Source organism: Saimiri boliviensis, chromosome 5 (genome assembly GCF_048565385.1).
Source record: "Saimiri boliviensis isolate mSaiBol1 chromosome 5, mSaiBol1.pri, whole genome shotgun sequence".
Classification (NCBI taxonomy): Eukaryota; Metazoa; Chordata; class Mammalia; order Primates; family Cebidae; genus Saimiri; species Saimiri boliviensis.
Genome location: NC_133453.1, coordinates 64,614,441 through 64,636,634, shown reverse-complemented (window position 1 = coordinate 64,636,634; position 22,194 = coordinate 64,614,441). Strand labels below are relative to the sequence as shown.

Sequence of the window (22,194 nt, the reverse complement as noted above, 5' to 3'; positions counted from 1 at the left end):
GATGGAAGTAGGGCAATGAAACCTTTGTTTCATTGAAAGTAGAAACATGAAAGAGGAGGAGTCATAGATAATAGGTGAAATGGTGGTGCTGAATTTGAGCATCAAAATTTTTAGAGTGAAAATCAACGGTTTTTCTTGTGTCATTTCTGCACAATAAAATCCATGGGACCCAGTCTATGTGCTTACTTGGAAAAAGTTTGACTTTAAAAAACGTGTATCAGTTAGGATTAGGTTCGGCTGTTAGAGACAGAAAACTGAAAGTAACAATGGAATGACAAAAAACTCAAAATAACAATGGCTTAAATGATTCTTTTGTGAAAGAAGTTTACTTCTTTCACAAAAACATAGGCAATCCAGAACCATGATCTTTTGGAACCAAAGGTCCTTATATTTTGTTGTTCTGCCATTCTCAACATGTAGCTTCTCCTTCATGGTTTTAAAAATAACTGTTCCAAGTTCTAGCCATCACATCTGCTGATCAGACAGCAAGATGAGAAATAGGAGATGAGCAATAACCTCCCTTTAAGGATATTTTTCAGAAGTCTTACAGGAAACTTTTATTCACATTTCTTGGTTCAGAACTAAGTCATATGACCATAGCTATCAGGGAGGCTAGGAAATATTTCCTTTATTTCACTATATGCTTAGGTAAGAACTGGAGCATCTACTAATAAGAAAAAAGAAGAGAAGAAATACTGGCGGACAATTAGTTGTTTCTGTCTTCACACTTATTTCATTCTAAAACGTAAGATGTCTAGATATCTCATGGAGATAACTTGGTGATCTATAAAGAGAGTTTTCAAAAGCAGAAGGTTCTGTCAGGAGCCAAGACTAACATTCATAAGGACTTCTTCAATATGTAAGGCCCATCTATAGGTGACAAAAGAAGAAAGGAAAAATATGAAGACCAGAATGACAATGTAAGAGCAAAGGAACAACCGTAATTGTTGTAGTTTGAAAAGGTAAACTCATATACTCAGTCTACAAAACTCAGAAATGACTGCCCAGAGTCATTATGTAAATGATAGTGTGGTCAAGGAGAGAATAAGAACCTGGTAGAAAGCTCAGTTACCAACTGCATTAAGAAAAGGCACAATATTCAAAGAGAAAGAGACTTTGCTCTATATTACCTCAGGACTGAACTCCCATTACCAGGTCATATAGGTATTGGGAGATTTCCCTATTGTGCAGGATGCTGGAAAGAAGGATTGCACTTAACTTTAAATTTCCTGACACTTTCAAGACTGCTTGAAACATGTTTGAATGTTTAATATGTTTAAAACATTGTTGGCCGGGTGCGGTGGCTCACGTCTGTAATTCCACACTTTGGGAGGCTGAGGCAGGAGGATTCCTGAGATCAGGAGTTCGAGAACAGCCTGGTCAACATGGTAAAACCCCGTCTCTACTGAAAATGGAAAGAATTAGCCAGGTGTGGTGGTGGGCACCTGTAATCTCAGCTACTGTGGAGGCTGAGGCTGGAGAATCACTTGAACCAGGGAGGTGAAGGTTGCAGCGAACCCAGATCACGCCACTGCACTCCAGCTTGGGCAACAAGAGTGAAGCTCCGTCTCAAAAAAAAAAAAAAAAAAAAAAAAGAAAAAGAAACAACGACGACAACAAAAACTGTTGTGAGTATCACAAACCAGAAACTCACTTTAAAGCTGGCAACAAAATTGTTTTATATACAGGCTGTTCCTTAAGGGAAAGAGGACCCAAATAGGATATTTAGCTATACAAATGTAAAATAGGGACTACAAATGGAGCATCAATTCAAAGACAAATGGCTCTGTGGGATAATGTAAATAAAGATCCACATCTTCTAGGTAGAGATAAATTTCTGCAAATTGCTTCTTTCATAGAAACGTTTATTTTTAAAGTATGGCTTTAGGTTTTCTTATTTGTATAGAGATATTTGTGTTCTTATTTCAGCAACTGTTCACAGAAGTTCAGGTGCAAAAGTAATTGTGGTTTTTGCCATTAATAAAACCCTAAAAAACTGCAAGACAAACTGGTATTGTCATTTCAAGCAAAAGGAAGTAAGACAGTCAGTTGTAACTGGCCTGTATCGCTTATGTCTTAACACATGGAATGTTAAGATAATCACCCAGACTTTAAACATTAAAAATAACATTCTTTTTTTGTAACTTTAAAGGCACAGATGTAAGGAACCTCTCCTCTACCACCACTATCCGACCTATTGTAGATGTATTTCTTATATAATCATGTGTCACTTAACAACAGGGATATGTTCTGAGAAATATGAAGTCAGGCCAAAATATCATTGTGCAAACCTCAGACTATACTCACACAAACCTTCATGATATAACCTATTGCTCCTAGGCTACAACGCTGTACAGGATGTTACTGTACAGAATACTAATACCATTTGTAACAAAATGGGATTTGTATATCTAAAAATAGAAAAGGTATAGTAAAAATACAGTATGAAAGATTTTTAACATGGTAAGCTTGTATAGGGCACTTACCAAGAATGCAGTCTGCAGAACTGGAAGTTGCTCTGGTGAGTCAGTGCATGAGTGATTAGTGAATATGAAGGCCTAGGACATGACTGTACAGTACTGTAGACTTTATATACCGTACACTAGGTTACACAAAATTTATTTAAACAATTTTCTTTCTTGGATAATAAGCTCACTACGACTTTTTTACTTTATAAACCTTTTACTTTTCTAAAAACTTTTTGGCACCTGTGAAACAACACTTAGCTTAAAACACAAACACACTGTACAGCTATACAGAAAATACTTTCATTCTTATTCTAATAAGCTTTTTTCTATCTTAAAAATTATTTTTACTTTAAAATTATTTTGTTAAGAACTAAAACAAAGACATACACATTAGCCTAGGCCTATACAAGGTGAGGATCATCAGTGTCACTGTCTCCCATCTCAGTATCTTGTCCCTCTAGAAGGTCTTCAGAGGCAATAACGAACATGGAGTCCTGATCACCTATGATAACAATGCCTTCTTGAGGAATACCTCATAAAGGACCTGCCTGAGGCTGTTTTAAAACTTTTTTTTTTTTAAAGTAAAAGTACACTCCAAAATAATGGTTAAAAGGTGTATTTAAATACATAAACCAGTAACATCATTGCTTATCAAGTATTAAATACTGTACGTAATTGTGCTGTATTTTCCTTGTCTTAATGAAATGCTATACTTTTAGACAACTGGTAGCACGGTAGATTTGTTTACACCAACATCACTACAAATGTGAGTAATGTGTTATACTATGTCATGATGGCTACCACATCTATGGCTACCATTTATGTGGTCTACTGACTCAAAATGTTGTTATGCAGTAAATGCCTGTTTGTATATCATTAACCTGTGGGTAGGCTCTCTGCTGAAAGGTACAAACACTATTAACGGCAAGTGTCCTGGTAAGAGCCAAATATTGTGCCAACAAACAGGGTCCAAACGGTAGGCATTAGCATGAGAAAGGAATTAATCCTCTGCTAGGCATAAGTGTAACAGATGTGAGGGCAATCTTGGGTGGCAAAGAGAAGTTGACTTCTGTCCTTGCGGGAGGATAAGAGGTAGCAGGAGGGCGATGGACAGTCTTTCAAGGAGGCACTATAGGATACAGATAAAGTGGGGTATGTATTACTACAGGTATATACTAAGGCTTTCCAAGGGATACTGGAGCAAGACAAGTTTTAAGAAAACCAACTTCTATATCTTCATTTTCCCTCTGTTTGCTTCCCAAAGATGATCTGCCTATTTCTCCAGAGTCTTCAATCTCCTACTTTTCAAAAGAAATCCATACCTCTCCCATCTCAAATCTTATTAAAATGAGTTGCCCTAGGCTTTAGAAGCTTCCTTGGAACAAAACAAATGGATAATTTAAAATAAGAGTGCCTTAAAGCCTCCATTAATCAAGGCACCATTAACCCTCAAGCTTCTGGCTTTACCTGTCTTACAAATATTATTAAAGGCAAGGCATGACTTTAAGAATTGGTATTCTGCTTTGTGTTTAGGAATCCAGATATACTTTACTGTGTAGTGTGATGACAGAAAGAACAACAATTTTCATTTAATTATTACCTCTTCCATTGTGGAAATACCATGCAAAAATGTATTGTCCAGAGAGGGAGTTCCACGAGAATGAAGACATCAATAAAAATTTTTGAAAAATTAAATATATATTTGTCACAAACAAGTATGATAGAGTGATATTTTAAAATATTAAAATACATTGGGTTCAAATAAAATTATGTTGGCAAAGTAGAAAGAAAATACAAAATTCAATAAGAAAAAGGGACACTGAAAACTTCCAACTATTAGATGAGTTAATTCAAGCTTGTTTTTTAAAACCAATGATAGCATCAAATCACTATGATATTCAGATACTTGTAGAAGTGTATCTGGAAAAAACAAATTATATTTTTTTCAACAATTTCAATCTATGATTATAAAATTATAACTTAGAAATGTGCAAGGGCACAGAATTTATCAAGTTTATTTTCAAGAGTATGTGAGTATATTAGGCAGAATGGCCTCCAAAAATATCCATACCCTAATCCCTGGAACCTGTTAACAGTTTACTTTCCACCACAAAAGAAACTCTGCAAATGTAAAAAGACTACAGATCCAAAAATAAGATAAGACTCCTGGGCTATCTAGGAATCTAATCAAGAGCCCTCAAGAGCAGAGAACTTTCTCCATCTGGAGTCAAAGAGATTCAGCCAGAAAAAGAAATCAGACAGGTTAGAAGCATGAGAGGGATGTGACCTGCCATTATTGGAGGGGGCCACATGGAAAGCACTTCAGCTCCTGGGAGACAAGACCAGCCCTTGGCTGACGGCCAGTAAGGAAAGAGGGATGAAAATAAAGAAAAGACCTACTGAATTCAGCCAAACGCCTGAATTAACTTGGAAGTGGATTACTCCCTAGAGACTCCAAAAAAGAATGAGCTCTGCCAACACACTGATCTTGGCTTTGTACGACCCTAACTGAGGACTCAGTTAAGCCAGCTTGGACTTCTGACCTACAAAAACTGTGAGACAATAAATTTATATTGTTTTAAGATGTTAAGTAACTGGTAATACATGAGGCAGATATAGAAAATTAATAGAGTAAGCAGGAGTTGTAAGGTCCCAGGAAGACATACTTGTGCCCCACAACTTCAAGAGCAGCAGCACCTTATAAAAACAGGGTTTTTTTCTATTTTTATAACATTTCATATAACTCATAAAACAATGTTTGCATAGAGATTGAAACAAAGTTTCTAGGGAGCATACAATTTCCAGTAATGTCCTGGGTTTTTGTTACATTCAGTTTTCTAAGGATGCACTCAAACCAATGGTAAAACACAGACATTATGTGATACCTCATTAACTTTGGTAAAACTATTCATATTTTGTCTCCTCACAGTATTAACTCTGATACCCACTTTGTGCAGGATCTGCTATTGGTAGGATGCAAGAACCCATTAAGGCTGGATCTACAAGAGGCAAGTATTTCTAAACAGTAGTAATAGCCTCTTGGCCCCCATGCCTACTTCATGTATATATACAGTCTATCTACTCAGCCAGGCAGGGTGAGAGCTCACAACAACCAGTCAAGAGTCTTGAGATCCCATCTCAACTGGGCAAGAAGAAAACATCTGTGGGGAACACTGGAAACTGAGGCCATCTCTACAGGAACCCAAGTGGCCATGCTATGGTGTGGTTAGGCCAGTGACGGTTACCAATTAAACAGTCAATCCGTTCACCACTAACTAGATCCTATTGGTTGACTGATGATTGCTGTTGATATGGTTCCCCTTCCCACAAACATAAAACAATAAAGGGAAGATCTGGGGCCAACACTGAAGGGGTAGGGTAGGGGAACACTAACTAGCACAAATGACACTAGATACGACTTCATTCCCTGTCAAACATTTGTCATCATGTAGACACAGCCAAGGTGAACTGAAGCAGGATTCAAATACTCAGTACATTCATGACGACCTTCATACATTCTTAAAATGATCCTAGCGATCACCTTGGGAATAGCAATGTGGTCATAATAACAAACCTAAATCCAGGTGTTTGAAAACCTGCAGCCATGACCTAGTAGGACTTCATTCACCTCTCAAGACTAAAGTATTTTAAATTCAGAATTTTTTTTTTTTTTTCCTGAAACAGGGTCTTAAACTGTCGCCCAGGCAGAGGTGCAGTGGCACAATCATGGCTCACTTCAACCTTGATCTCTAGGGCTCAAGTGATTCTCCCACCTCAACCTCCTGAGTAGCTGGGACCACAGGTGCACATGCCACCACGCCAGGCTAATTTTTTTTTTTTTTTTGGTAGAGACCAGGTCTCATGATGTTGCCCAGGCAGACTGCGAACTTCTTGAGCTCAAGGAGGCTTTAAGGCACTCTCATTTTAAGTGAATAATCAAGGAGGCTTTAAGGCACTCTTATTTTAAATAACTGATTTAAATCATTCATTTAAAATAAGAGTGCCTTAAAGCCTCCATTAATCAAGGCAATGATCCTCCTGTTCTAGCCTCCCAAAGTGCTGGGATTACAGGTGTAAGCCATTGACCTCGTCCAGGAAAATTTTAAATTGTATGATTACACCATGATCCTCTGTAGTAAAAAAACAATATATATTCCAGGGCTGTCAAAAAGAATACATGAAAATAACATATGTAAAATACATGGTATAGTGCATGACACTAAAATCATATTTATTAAGTTTATAAATTTACTGCATTTTACTTTGACTTCAAATGTGCATTTTCCTAATGCCTAATAAATACCTAATCTTACTATTTTCTTTATTTTTGAGGCAATAAACTGAAGAACTACACATTTAGTTTAACTTTTAGACGTAAGAATTTTGGCCAGGTGTGGTACCTCAAGCTTGTAATCTCAGCACTTTGGGAGGCCAAGGTAGGTAGATTGCTTAAAGTCAAGAGTTCAAGACCAGACTGGTCAACATGGAGAAACCCCTTCTCTACTAAAAATACAAAAAATTAGCTGGGCATGGTGGTGGTACCTGGAGTCTCAGCTACTCAGAAAGCTGAAGCACAAGAATTGCTTGAGCCTGGGAGGTGGAGGTTGCAGTGAGCTGAGATCCCACCACTACACTCTAGCCTGAGTGACAGAGCAAAACTCTAGTCTCAAAAAAAAAAAAAAAAAAGCTTTACATTATTAATCTTTAACCTATGATTTTGACGTTTTCCGTAAGTTTATTTGATATATAATGTGTAGTTCATCAATGTAAGGAAATCAAATTCATCAGCAGAGAGAAAAATATAAGCTCAATGTTAACAAGGAAAGCAGCAGTATTTCCCCCCCATTCACAGCAGATATGAGAGATGTCCTTCACACAATTCCCAAGAGTATACTAAAATTTTGATGAAATTTCTCAGTTGATGGTACACATAAAAACTATCACAAACTTCTCCAGACTGTATTATATGTGAGTAGTGAAATCAGTTCAATATCTCAAAAATATTCTTCAATAAAAATATCAGCATTCCAATTTTTAAAGGAAACATTTTAAAAATGAGTCTTGATTATTCCTAGGCAATGTAAAGAAAGCAAGTTCTCATTTTATAGTTTAAAATTTTAACAGAATAACAAATACAAAGAACTTAGAGTAATAATTATAAATATGAACAATACTAGTGCAAATTTTACTAATAACATCACTTTAGATTTGGTAATTATGTGGTCTTAGGTCCACAGCATTATTTTTGCCCAGGGTAGGTGATAACATACCTTTCATTGCTTTTTTTCTTCTGAGAAACTTGTTTTTTGTAAAAGCAAAATCAAAATAGAGAAATTCACAGCTCTCCAAGAATTACAGTAATTCATTATTATTTAAAGTACATCATTAAAATTTCTCATTATGAAAAGGGCACAAATAAAACACACTAGAGGCTGGGTGTGGTGGCTCATGCCTATAACCCCAGTATTTTGGGAAGCTGAGATGGGAGGATCACTTGAGGCAAAGAATTTAAGAACAACCTGGGCAACATAGGCTCCATCTCTACAAAAAATAAAAAAGCAGGTATAGTTAAGTAGCACATGCCTGTTATCCCAGCTACTCAAGAGGCTGAGGTGGGAGGATCGCTGAAGCCCAGGTGTTCGAGGCAGCAGTGAGTTATGACTGTATCACCACATTCCAGCCTGGGTGACAGAGACCCTGTTTCTAAAGATGAAATGAAGTAAGACTATGGATTATGTACTATACCCATTAAAATAATGATAAGCTCACCTCTTCCATTTTCAATGTATGTCAAAATTCAAGTAAGTGAAGTGGTATTACTATACAAAAATAACCCTCAATCCAACATCCACATATCAACAATCATTAAAATCTACCTTACAAATGGTAAAAGACTTCACTGATTCTCAACTTTGTGGCCAAAAATTGATAGCGTAGTTATATTAATTGTTTAATTAGCAGAGACTTCAAAACAACTTTATATCTGTGGTATTTTAATCATAATCTCAATACCACTATGGGGAAGGAGAAATGAAACGTTTCACTAGAATGTTTGTAACGGGATTGATGGAGCAGAAGAAAATTATAACTGGGGCTGGTAGTCTCCTGTAATCCCAGCACTTTGGGACACTGAGGTGGGAGGATCAGTTAAGCCTGGGAGTTTGAGACCAGACTGGGCAAAGGCAAGACCCCATTTCTTTTTTTTTTTTTTTTTTTTGAGATGGAGTTTCGCTCGTGTTACCCAGGCTGGAGTGCAATGGCGCGATCTCAGCTCACCGCAACCTCCGCCTCCTGGGTTCAGGCAATTCTCCTGCCTCAGCCTCCTGAGTAGCTGGAATTACAGGCACGAGCCACCATGCCCAGCTAATTTTTTTGTGTGTTTTTAGTAGAGACGGGGTTTCACTATGTTGACCGGGATGGTCTCGATCTCTTGACCTCGTGATCCACCCGCCTCGGCCTCCCAAAGTGCTGGGATTACAGGCTTGAGCCACCGCGCCCGGCTGGCAAGACCCCATTTCTACAAAAAATTTAAAAACCAGCTGAGTGTGGTGGAATGAAAGTGTGGTCCCACCTATTAGGGAGGCTGAGGTGGGAAGATCTCTAGTGCCCAAGAGGTGGAAGCTGCAGTGAGACTTGTTCACATCATTGCACTCCAACCTGGATGACAGAGACCTTGTCTCAAAAATATAAAAATAATTGGATTTTATGGAAATCATCTCGTAATTTTATCATCTCAAAATACTAATATGCTATACTGCAGGAATTTGACACAGAAAAAGTCTGAGAAGGGATACACATGGAACAAAACAATATGAGATAGTCTCTCAAATGAATTTATGACAATTTTTTTTTTCTTTTTTCTTTTGAGACGGAGTTTCGCTCTTGTTACCCAGGCTGGAGTGCAATGGCGCTATCTCGGCTAACGGCAACCTCCGCCTCCTGGGTTCAGGCAATTCTCCTGCCTCGGCCTCCTGAGTAGCTGGGATTACAGGCACACTCCACCATGCCCAGCTAATTTTTTGTATTTTTAGTAGAGACGGGGTTTCACCATGTTGACCAGGTTGGTCTCGATCTCTCGACCTCGTGATCCACCCACCTCGGCCTCCCAAAGTGCTGGGATTACAGGCTTGAGCCACCGCGCCCGGCCGAATTTATGACAATTCTAAGGTGGTATGTTCCTCCATAAATTATAAATTCCTAGGGAAAACCAACTTTGCTTCCAAAGCTACCAAGTAGATGTTTGCTGTACTGCTTTCAAGCTACAGCATAAGCATGCCTGAAGGGCTAGGCTAGATTATTTCTGGATGAACTTCAACAATAACAATTACCACAACATATACTGAGTACTCATTAAGTTCTTCATGCTGTATTAAATATTGTATATATATTATATGAATGCTCACAGCAAGACTGTTACTCTCCTTAAAAAGAAGGAGACTGAGGCACAGAGAGGTTATATAACTTACCCAAGATAACACAGTTTTAAGTGGTAGACTCATGACAATCTGGCTCTTAATAACTATCCTAAAACACTGATTACATACTTACTATGTGCCAGAGACAATATTGAGGAAACAAAAACTCAGTCAATTTGGCTATCATATACTCATATACACTTTCTTTATTCCAAGTGTTTCCTATATGGAAATGAATGTTATTATAAATCTTAATAAATCATGACACATTCATAAGACAGAACGCCTATGAAATGTATAGTTCAGAAAGTAACTTTTTTTTTTTTTTTTTCCAGACAGAGTCTTGCTCTGTTGCCCAGGCTGGAGTGCAGGGGCATGATCTCGGCTCACTGCAACCTTTGCCTCCTGGTTTCAAGGGATTCTCCTGTCTCAGCCTTCCTAGTAGCTGGGATTACAGATGTCCACCACTACACCCAGCTAATTTTTGTATTTTTAGTAAAGATGGGGTTTTGTCATCTTGGCCAGGCTGGTCTCAAAGTCCTGACCTCAGATAATCCACCTGCCTTGGCCTCCCAAAGGGCTGGGATTACAGGTGTGAGCCACTGTACCTGGCCCAGAAATTAACTCTTAAATTAGCATAAGATATTCAATGCACAAACCACATAAAACTGCATGAAATCTAAGAATTATTGTTACAAGACTGTCAAAAGTTTTGGTAAACCTTAAGAGAAACAAAGAGTAAAATGTCAGAAAATATGAAAATATTTGTTGCATCACATAGATCACTGGTAGACAAATAACTATAGTATGATATGGCCAACTAAATAATTTTAAAACGGCTAAATAATACAATGTATTCCCAGCAATAATTTCCAATTAGGTAATCACACTTTATTAATCATAACTCCAAAGTTCACAAAATTATGGCAAAGCTAATGCATGCATGCTCTGCTGACAATGTAAACTTGCTTAAGTCTTTGGGGAGGCAAATATCTGGCAACTGTAGAAATATTTATATCCTTTGACTGGTAATTCATTTGAGATTAGTATCCTACAAAAACAATTCAAAAAAGAAAAAGATAAATGCACAGAGATGTTCAATTCAACGTCAAAATAGGCATGAACTGAAACTATTGTTTTCTTGTCAGGCATGTAGAACAAATTGAATACTTATTTTTCAACTATCACATAACAATCAAATATTATAAAGGTTATACAACATGGAAAAATACAATGCTATAAAAGTAAAATAAAACTTATTTGATATAATTCCGTAAAAACTATAATGTATACACACAAACGAGAAGAAAACAAAAATAATGAACACAATTATTTTTTAGTATGGCAAAACAAGTTGACACATTAAAAAATTGTTCCAACACATGCTCAATAAATAAAAGCAAACATACTAGCCGAAATAGTAAAATTATAAAAACCAAAGCTATAAAACTGGAATCACAAAGGTTTAGGTTCTGCTAGGAGAACTAAAGAATATTTAGGGAACATATTTATAAATTTATGGTCAATATTATAGATAAAAATACTATATATTACAAAAATAACCAAAGTCCAATAGTATTTTGCCAATTACAATTATTCCTCCCCTGTCTTTCCCAACCAATCTTCCCCTGAGAATCTCTGTGGTAATAAGCCAATACTACTCTTGGAAGTATTTTCCATTCCTTGGATAGAAAGGCAAAAAAGTGGCTCAGAACCGCTATCTTTTTTAAGATACAGAATGGGAATATGGGTGAACAGGCGAAGTCCCAAAACATTTTATTTACATCTCTTCTTTACTATCAATTCCAAAATGCCAAGGAACAAAAGCATCATTAAACATACTTAAAAGTGAAAATGAGGCTGGGTGCAGTGGCTCATGCCAATAATCCCCACACTTTGGGAGGCTGAGGTGGGTGGATCACATGAGGTCAGGAGTTCGAGACCAGCCTGGCCAACATGGTGAAACCCCTCTCTAATAAAAATATAAAAATTAGCCAGGTGTGGTGGTGGATACCTGTAATCCCAGCTACTCGGGAGGCTGAGACTGGAGAATCGCTTGAACCCGGGAGGCCTAGGTTGCAATGAACTGAGAGCACCACTGCACTCCAGTCTGGGTGTAAGACTCTGCCTCAGAGGAAAAAAAAAATTGAAAATGATTATACCAGTTTCAAGGTTGCCAACAAGAATAAATTGAAAAGATATATATATAATGATACATATTTATTTATAATTATACAATATGTAACATTAAATATGCTTACAACATAAAATAATGTGTAAAAATAGGCCAGGCGCAATGGCTTACACCTGTAATCCCTTAAAAGTGAAAATGAATACGCCAGTTTGAAAGTTGTCAAAGGCCGGGCGCGGTGGCTCAAGCCTGTAATCCCAGCACTTTGGGAGGCCGAGGCGGGTGGATCACGAGGTCGAGAGATCGAGACCATCCTGGTCAACATGGTGAAACCCCGTCTCTACTAAAAATACAAAAAAAATTAGCTGGGCATGGTGGCACGTGCCTGTAATCCCAGCTACTCAGGAGGCTGAGGCAGGAGAATTGCCTGAACCCAGGAGGCGGAGGTTGCGGTGAGCCGAGATCGCGCCATTGCACTCCAGCCTGGGTAACAAGAGCGAAACTCCGTCTCAAAAAAAAAAAAAAAAAAAAAAAGAAGGTTGTCAGCAAGTCTCAACAAATTGAAAAGATGTATATAATGAAAACACATTTATTTATATATGTAATATTAAATATATTTATAATATAAAATAATGTGTAAAAATAGGCCAGGTGTGGTGGCTCATGCCTGTAACCCCAACAGTTTGAGAGGCCAAGGTGGGTGGATCACTTGAGGCTAGGAGTTTGAGATCAGCCTGGTCAACATCATGAAACCCCATCTCTACTAAAAACACAAAAATTAACAGGGTGTGGTGGTGCACCCCTGTAATCCTAGCTATTTGGGAGGCTCAAGCAGGAGAACGGCTTGAATTTGAGAGGTGGAGTTTTAGTGAGCCAAGACTGCACCAATGCACTACAGTATAGGCGACCAAGGAAGACTCCATCTCAAAAATAAAATAAAGTACTTAAAATTACTGATGGCCTTAAAGATCCACAAATTTCCTTAGTTTTCTATGAAACTATACCTTACTATATAACTTTTAACCTTGAAAAACATAACAAAGGAAACAAAATGTTCAGTGTGTTTTCCTTCAAATATAAACAGGTGATTACTGTCTTACTACTTCAACATTAAAACTTACATAAAGAGAATATGCAGCATTATAGACAAGTTCTTAGCCTTAAGAAATAGGTGTGAGTATAAGATAAACACAGAAATACTAAATTAAATTCCAAATTGTAACAATACAAAATGGGTTTTTTGTTTTGTTTTGAGACGGAGTCTCGATCTGTTGTCCAGGCTGGAGTGCCATGGCATGATCTCAGCTTGCTGCAACCTCCTGCTCCTGGGTTCAAGCAATTCTCTTGTCTCAGCCTCCCGAGTAGCTGGGATTACAGGTGCCCACCACCATGCCTGGCTAATTTTTTGTATTTTTACTAGAGATGGGGTTCTAGGGTTTTGCCATGTTGGCCAAACTGGTCTCGAACTACTGACCTCAACTGGTCTGCCTGCCTCAGCCTCCCGAAGTGCTGGGATTTATAGGCATGAGCTACCACGCTTGGCTAATATGGGATTTTTTTTACAGTACATTTTAATCATACAAAATAACCTAACAGGTGCTGTATGCATTGACTTTTATAAAGATCAATTGAATATTATTGTTATTCACTGAGTTTTAAACAAGAGAAGTTCTGGTGAAAACCTGATTTTAAATAAGGAGACTTCAACTACTTTATCTTCTCCAATGACATTTTAGTAAGAATAAAAAAGAGAAAGAAATGCCTACTTATACACATATTTCATATTGGAAGGAAGAGCTTGAAGACAAAATGAGCAGAAATAGCACACATTGGTGAGACTGTTTACCTGATCTAACATGATCTAATAATTTACCAGACAAGAACGTATGTATCATTAAAACCCAAGTTTTCCAAAATACAAAAATTTGGGTAGAAAAAAAATGCAGATTGTTTTTTGAAGAGTTAATACTAGTTATATGTAGATGTGATGTGTGGCATATTTTTCAACCATATTCATAGATCTTCCAGAACCTGAGGACTAGTATAAAGGTCCCCCCTATTATTTGTTAAAGTGCTGACAACCACTTCTTTTCTTTTCTTTTTTTATTTTTGAAATGGAGTCTCACTCTGTAGTCCAGGCTGGAGTGAGTGCAGTAGCACGATCTCTGCTCACTGCAATCTCTGCCTCCCGGGTCTCAGCTCAAGCAATTCTCCTACCTCAGCCTCCCAAGTAGCTGGGATTACAGGCACGAGCCACCATGCCCAGCTATTTTTTTTTAATTTTTAGTAGAGACGGGGTTTCATGATGTTGGCCAGTCTGGTCTTGAACTCCTGACCTCGTGATCCCGCCCACCTTAGCCTCCCAAAGTGCTGATATCACAGGCATGAGCCACTGCGCCCGGCTGCTGACAACCACTTCTACTATTAACTTAGCTTAAAAATAAAAAACAGAAGCCGGGCGCGGTGGCTCAAGCCTGTAATCCCAGCGCTTTGGGAGACCGAGGCGGGTGGATCACGAGGTCAAGAGATCAAGACCATCCTGGTCAACATGGTGAAACCCCGTCTCTACTAAAAATACAAAAAATTAGCTGGGCATGGTGGCGCATGCCTGTAATCCCAGCTACCCAGGAGGCTGAGGCAGGAGAATTGCCTGAACCCAGGAGGCGGAGGTTGCGGTGAGCCGAGATGGCGCCATTGCACTCCAGCCTGGGTAACAAGAGCGAAACTCTGTCTCAAAAAAATAAAAATAAAATAAAAATAAAAAAAATAGAAAACAACGCCAAAGAGAAAAGTAATTACTGGGTTACATATTTAGCCTATAATAATATAGTACCCCAAATACAAAATAAACATTCGGATAAGGTTTTTATAAAGGATTTTCAGGGAATGCACTTGGATCTACAGAAGGTATTACGTACCACACAGACACACAGACACACAGACACACAGACACAGACACACACACACACACACACACACACACACACAGAGTCCCTGAAAGCTCCAGCTCCTTCCTTACTGACAGTTAAAATACATAACATCTATGTTCTATAAGTCATTTCTTAAAACTCAATGGCAGTACCATTCTCTCAAAGCAAGATTAAACGTCTTAGGAAGGCAACATACACATCACGGTAAATTTGGAAGATTCTCAGAAATTCTTTTACACATCAAGGTAAATTTAAAAGATTCCTAGAAATTATTTTACAAAGAGTAGGATTCTTAACTGTTATGTAATTATTGATGGCCTTAAAGACCCATGAACTTTCTTAATCTACAGAGGAGTATCTGTATTTTTAAAATACATTTTACAAGGATGTTCCTATCATTTTGAAACAAAGTTTTTACAACGGATTCCTCAATTGAGAAAATAAAATTTAAATACAAGATAAAACGGCTTCTGTGTTTGGATTTTAGGGCACTTAAACCTATAGGTCTGACTTTTTAACAAGCTTTTATAAATAAAGCTTTACCTTCCCAATTTTGACTAAAGAGACCAAAGCTGTATGGTTAAAGATTACACCTAGAACGGTTATTATTGACAAATGATAACGCCAGTGGTGATGTTTCTTCAAATAAGAAAAACATGCGTGCTCAAAGGAAGTCAATTTTTGTTCTAATTTTAAATATGTATCTTAAATGCATGCATTGTGACTGTCTCCATAATTTAAAACCCCTAAAAATTTTAAACTTTCACATTATAATTTAGGGATAGTCGATCTCTAAGTACCAATTAAATAATAGCCAGGAAAGTATTAGAAAACCTGAAGGTACAGGTAAAGAAGTGCTTTTTATCACTACATAAAGTAGGTGTTGAATTTTAAGAGAAAGATTTCTTTCTCTAAAATTTCTGATGCCTAAGGTCCATCAGGAGTAATCTCCTTTACTCCATGATATTCACAGTTTTGCTCTTGGCCTCCCCAGTTTTAAGACTCTACATTAAGGAAAACCAATTTTATACTACCTAGGGGCACAAAAATAGTCCCCAGCTCCTCCTCCTCTTTTTCCTCCTAGGTTCGGTTAAACTAGCGAACAGAGAAAACACAGAGTCCCCCTCTGCTCTGGTCCCTAGGGCACTAGTGAAAAGCAAATTATTTCTCTACATAAGCCCTGCTGTCCACCCAGAGAGATTAAAGTGTGTGTGTGTGTGTGTGTGTATATATATATATATATATATATATATATATGAAAATACCAGAATCGGTCTGCACTCATACCTAAGCCCCGCCCCACCGGGAAAAAGTGGGGGTTAGCAGGATTGAGGCTGGCAGAAAGGACAGAAGAGGCCGACTTCCAGCTCCCAGGTTCCCCACAGCATTCTTTACTTCAGGCTGCACGGCAGCCAGGGACCCTGATCCTATTTTCAGCCGCGCCTCCCGATCCTCCTCCCCGCCACCATCACAAACACACTGTCCTCAATCGCTTGAATACTGGGTGGGGAGGCCGGAGTGGGCCCTCTCCCCGCCCGACCCAAGGACTGTGGGTGGGAGCGATCTCCCTGCGCACCCGGCGGGCTCGACGTGCGCCCCGGAGACCTCCGAACTGACTCAAGCAGGGGGAAGAGAATTCGGAGGGAGGGGTCTAAGAGGAGCCGTTATTCCTTTTTCCTCTGCCTTAGGAAAGCGCGCGCGAGGGAGGGGCCGGAACAACGAACGCTTGTTACCTAACGGTCCGGCCCAGCCAGTCAGGCGGCCAAAGCCGACACCGCGCGGACCGCTGAGGTGGCAGCACAGCCACAATCGCCCCAAGGGCTAGGGAGCACGTCAGGAGCACCCTAGGTGATGGGAAACAGGGGGTGGGGACTGTGCTGAGCGACGTCGCCATGTTAGCGCCTTCTTTCTCCGTATCCCTACAGTCTCCAGCCCTGCGACCCTCTGCCCATCATTACTCACCCTTCCAGGTCACTAGTACAGGATCCTTTCGGTCGCCCGAGAAGCCTGAGCACAGCCGTGTTTACAAACCACCCCTGGAGGAAAGGGCTGAACGGCACTTTAAAGGCCACGGGCTCCCACAGGCTTCCGTCCTCTCTCGCGAGATAGGACTGACAACCCTTCTCCCCGCCCCGCTCCCGGCATCCCCGCTTCCTTCTCGCGCCCCTCCCCTCCATGCACACGCCCCTTCTTGCCTTCCTTCTGAGGAGCGCCTCCGAGTCAGGTGATTCCGTCAGGCTCAAGGAAGAAGGCGGGTCTTCAGCAGGGCGGGTAGAAGGGGCGGTAACCAAAGAGCATTCGGCGCTGATGATTGGACAAAGAGCCTGAAAGGCGGGAAGCAGTTCTGGAGGGGGCGGGACCAGAAGGCCCCCAGAGCGTTACCTCTGCAAACCCTGAGCTGTGGAAGGCTGTCATTGGCTGCCGGCTGAGATGCGGGTGCAGGCGGCGGTAGAGGGCAAGGCAGGGCGTTGGCGGTTCGCGTGGGGGAAAGGTGAGCTCCGGAAAGGCCGCTAAAGGGAAAGCAGGATGGGTCCTCTGAGCGCAGCCCCAGGTGCCGGGTGTCTCCGTGGCAGTCACTTCCCAGCACTAGGTAGGGAGGGGGGTAAAAGTAGTCTGCGCTCCTCGGCTCACCCCCTGGCTCCCGGGGAGCCTGAGACGGGGAGTTTCGGGCAAGGTGAGGTTTGGGAGAGGCGGAGTTTGCTGGTTATTCCCCGTCTCTTCCCTCCAAAAAAACCCCACACAACCTTAGAGATTTCAATGTTAACCGTATGGATGTTAGTTAATTCAATAAATAGCACAAGTTGAAAAGTATGAGCAGGGGCCCCTGTGAAAATTTACATTAACTCTTCATATAAGATTTTTTTTTGAGTGTCTTTTATTTTTTCCAATTATTAAATACGGATTTCTAGTCTGTAACAGAATTATGAATTAGTTTATATGTTAACATAAAACACACTCAAAATAGTTGAAAAGTTTTAGGGGATAGTGTTAGAGTTGTTCAAGAATAATATCTGGCATAAAAGTGAAATTGTAATGGCACTGACTTTTTATTAGGTTTCTAGACTGCATACATGTATGTAAGGCAATTCGGTCCTCTTTTAAAACTAATTTTAGTTACTTAAGAAACCAAATTATTAACACTGTAGTACTTAAAATGAAGGTACTGTCCCCATATAGTAACAGTAATGTTGTAGTACCATTGTAGTGTAGCACAGTATGTCAGCAAAACCTCACAGTTCAGATTACTCGTGATGGAAATTGTGGACAGTGTTTGAGTGACATCACAATTGTTAGGTCTAGAAAACATTGACTGAAATGATGGGTCTGTCTCCATCTCCCAAAACGACTTATGTGAGAAAAAGAACTAAGAATATTATAACATTTCAGAAGACATTTGGGTCAGTTAGAATTCTTTAAACAATTATTTTTCCATTTATGTGTATTAAAATTTGAAGTTATTTTTTCCAGTGTTGATACAATTGAGCAGTAGCTTTGGTTTTAAATTTCTCATTTCTACTTCAGTCTGTTGTCAAGCAGTTAATTGTCTACATGATGCATTCGAGGAACGTGTTATTTTTTTAAAAAGTCTTTTTAGACAAGAGAAGTACTAGTGATATGAACAGGACTCTGATCTGTTTTGAGAATTCAGTTTTAGCTAATTTTCTAAAGAGAAGGTATTCCTAAAGCGAGAAAAAAAATAAACAAGATGAGGGGGGCAGGAAACAAGTGGAAACTATGCATATTTGTTATATATGCAATTTGGCAGCCTGGCATTTAACAAAAGGTCTCAGTTTATCCACATATTTCTAGTTCCACAACAGTTTGTTTACTATAGTTTTTCTACAAGTGGGGAAAACATTCAGCATTGTCAAAATGAGTGTAGTTACTATATTCAGGACTGATTACGTGAACTTGTCTCGCTACTTATTCATATCCTCATAAAATGCTATCCTTTTCCATTTTTCTTCTCACTTCTGCATTCCTCAATATCCCCAAGAGTCCTAAAGTTCTCTACAGTCTTCTCTTTACAAATGCTGGAAACTTCTTCTAGACCTCTTCTTTATCTGTATTGTTCCATAATGCATCTACCCAACTTAGCTGTAAGAAAATTAGTGAGGGTCTAGTGAATCTCCTTTAAGAACCCCACGTGACTGCTAAATAAAACTAATATTCATTAGGTACAAAGTGAGGCTATTTGAAGAAAATGCATTTCTGTCATGAAAGCAGTGATGGTCTCTAAATGCCCTCAGAATCTTCCAAATGACACATAATGTAGTATTTCCACCTTGGTATGATAGGGCTGTTAATCCATAATCTGTTACTGCTCACAAAAATTATAAGATATGTGTATATCTTAGTAGACTAATATATATCTTAGTACACTAATATATATATATCTTAGTAGATGTATATACTTAGTAGACTAATATATATATCTTAGTAGACTAATATATATTAGTATATGTAATTATAAATTAGTATATGTAATATATATTTTACATATAATCTATATAGTATATGTAATAGTATGTGTGTGTATATATGTATATATATATATATACACACACACACATATATATATATATTTATTAGTCTGTTCTCATGTTGCTAATAAAGATATACCCGAGACTGGGTAATTTATAAAGGAAAGAGGTTTAATTGACTCAGTTCAGCATGGCTGGGGAGGCTTCAGGAAGCTTATAATCATGGCAGAAGGGGAAGCGAATATGTCCTTCTTCACATGGCAGTAGCAAGAAGAATGAGTGCCCAGCAAAGGGGGAAACCCCTTATAAAACCCATCAGATCTCTGAGAACTAACTAACTATCATGAGAACAGGATGGGGGAAACCACCCCCATAATTCAATTACTGCCACCTGGCCCCTCCCACAACATGTGGGGATTATGGGAACTACAGTTCAAGATGAGATTTGGGGTAGGACACAGCCAAATCACATCTTGTTTGTGTGTGCGTGTATGTGTGTTCATGTGTGTGTTCTCTCTCCATCTTCCCTTTCAACTCTCTCTCCTCTCTCTCACTGACAACTAATTTACAGAACATAGTTTCTGTTTGTCTGAGGGTAAACAAACCTAGATGACTACACCCCTTATGTGTGCTTGATACAACTAATCCTGAGCTCAGGGAAAGTGCTTCTACATAGTCATGGTGTTCTCAGGATGCAACCCAATACAGTGGATTAGCTGGGATTTTATTAGTGAGATCAAGGTGGGGGTGTGTGTGTGTGTGTGTTTGTATGTGTGTTTGTGTGTGTGTGTGTGTGTGTGTGTGTGTGTGTGTGTGTGTGTGTGATGTGAAAGGGGTGGGGGAAGCAGGACATGATTGACCCACTGATACCTGAGAGACGAAATGAGGATAATGTGGCCCTAGACATTGTAGTTGAATTTTGGTAGCTTCTATCTCATAAGATCTTTTTCTCTCTCTGCCATCTCAGGGTCTTCCTGCACATTGCTGAAATGGCATATGCTATAGTTACCTCTCAGCACTTGTCGTCATTATGGAAATTTTAATTGCAGGGATGTCTGCCCTCCAACCCGAATCCTTGGTTTCTCAAAAGAATTTATAAGTAATGGGGTGTGGCATTATGGGGGAAAAAAGGCTATGTTTATCTTCATATCATACCAGTTAGCTTATACTAGCTTCACATAATACCAGTTAGCTTATACTAGCCAGAGAGAGGAGAATGGCATTTAATTGCCTTGTTTTCATTTTTGATGCTAATGCCACCTCTTCTCTCTCATCTGACTCACTACAAAGAGGGATTGCCATCATTATATTCTGCTCTTTATACAATATTAAGTTATTAATAAAAATAGACAGTACCACTCCTACCTTTCATGGCTTCCCATAACTAGTCTATTTTTCAACCTGAGGCCCACATAATACCAAAGCCATATGATCCTTTTGCTGGAAACCAAGGGAGGTCTGTCAGCATATGGATCCTCCTGGGTCCTTAGACTAACATCCTGCTCTTTTCAGTTACCTTCTTACCTTGGATACAGCCTCACTGGTCCATGATGGCCAAGTAGGTCAACCATCAACCTAATGCTCTCTTTACTCATAAAGCATCTATATTTATTGAGCATGAACATTCCAGGCACTGTTTCTGGCTCTGAGATGACAACTATAAATAAGACAGAGTTCCTTCAGGAGACTCTTGTGGTTGGGTGCAGGGGCAGGGGAAGACATGCTACATATATAAACAGTAAGATAATTGAAATTGTGGTAAGTACTGTGGAGAAAATAGAGCAGGGGTGTAATAACATTCAGTATTAGAAGCTTGCCTTTTTAAATACAGCGTTATAGAACTTGAAAGTAACAGACATTTTAGATAGCTCTAGAGCAGTGGGAGAATTCTGTGAGTTGTCCTTTAGATACAAGTCTTAAGGGAAAAATACTGAGATGTCCAGCAGCTGAGAGACTCAGCCAAACTGTGTAGCTATTTGAGGAGGCAAAGCCTGGGGTGCAATTATAAGAGGAGATCCTGGAGTCTCCATGGCTGGTAAGTGCTGACTAAAAGCAATCGTTGAAAAGCAGCCACTGACAACAACCATGGGACCTTTCAGGAGTCTCTGCCATAAACAGTTGTAGGATGCTAGCTTGTGCTAATGGGAGGAACAACCAAAAGCTCTTGTATTTATGGGACCCAATTGGTCTTAGGTACTCTATTTACTTCCTCTCTCCAATATTTAAGCTCCCTTGAGAAAGAAAATCTAAGTCACTAAATATCTCAGAAGAGATACATTACTTTTGTCAATTCAGGAGAAAGAAGTGCAAATTCTTGCCAGGAACTTTAACCAGTTTTTAGAGAAAAAATACTTTTTGCCATTAATAATGTAAAGAACTGGGCAAGTAACTGATAAATCCATAACATTGTCAGTAGAATTATACTATGAAATAACTATGTCGATATGCTCAGAATGTAGAGAATTCTACAACTCATTTGCAATTTCCTATGTATTTCTAAAGGCTTTGCATGTAGGACCATACATTTTTTTCCTCTTCCAAGCACCCAGCACCCAAACCAAACCATATTCACTAAATAAACTATACTTGTAGTTCACTAAATTACTAAATAACATATTCACTAACTAAACTATACTTGTAGTTCACTAAATAACTAAATAACGTACTCACTAACTAAACCATTTTGCCAAATAAACTGTACTTGTGCTTCTGCTGTAAATTTTAAGTTCGGTTAGACAAACTGAACTTAAAATTTACAGCAGAAAC

General features: G+C 39.1%; 1 protein-coding gene across 3 annotated transcripts in view; it reads right to left on the bottom strand.

Annotated features, from left to right (window-relative positions):
* ATF2 (activating transcription factor 2) overlaps nt 1-17,062 on the bottom strand; it is a 92,728-nt gene extending 75,666 nt beyond the window's left edge. For all 3 annotated transcript variants that reach the window (XM_010351845.2, XM_010351849.2, XM_074399443.1), the window contains exon 1: nt 16,907-17,062. The gene's annotated coding sequence lies outside the window, so the exon portion shown is untranslated. The remainder of the gene's footprint in view (nt 1-16,906) is intronic.
* Between the last annotated feature and the right edge of the window lie 5,132 nt (nt 17,063-22,194).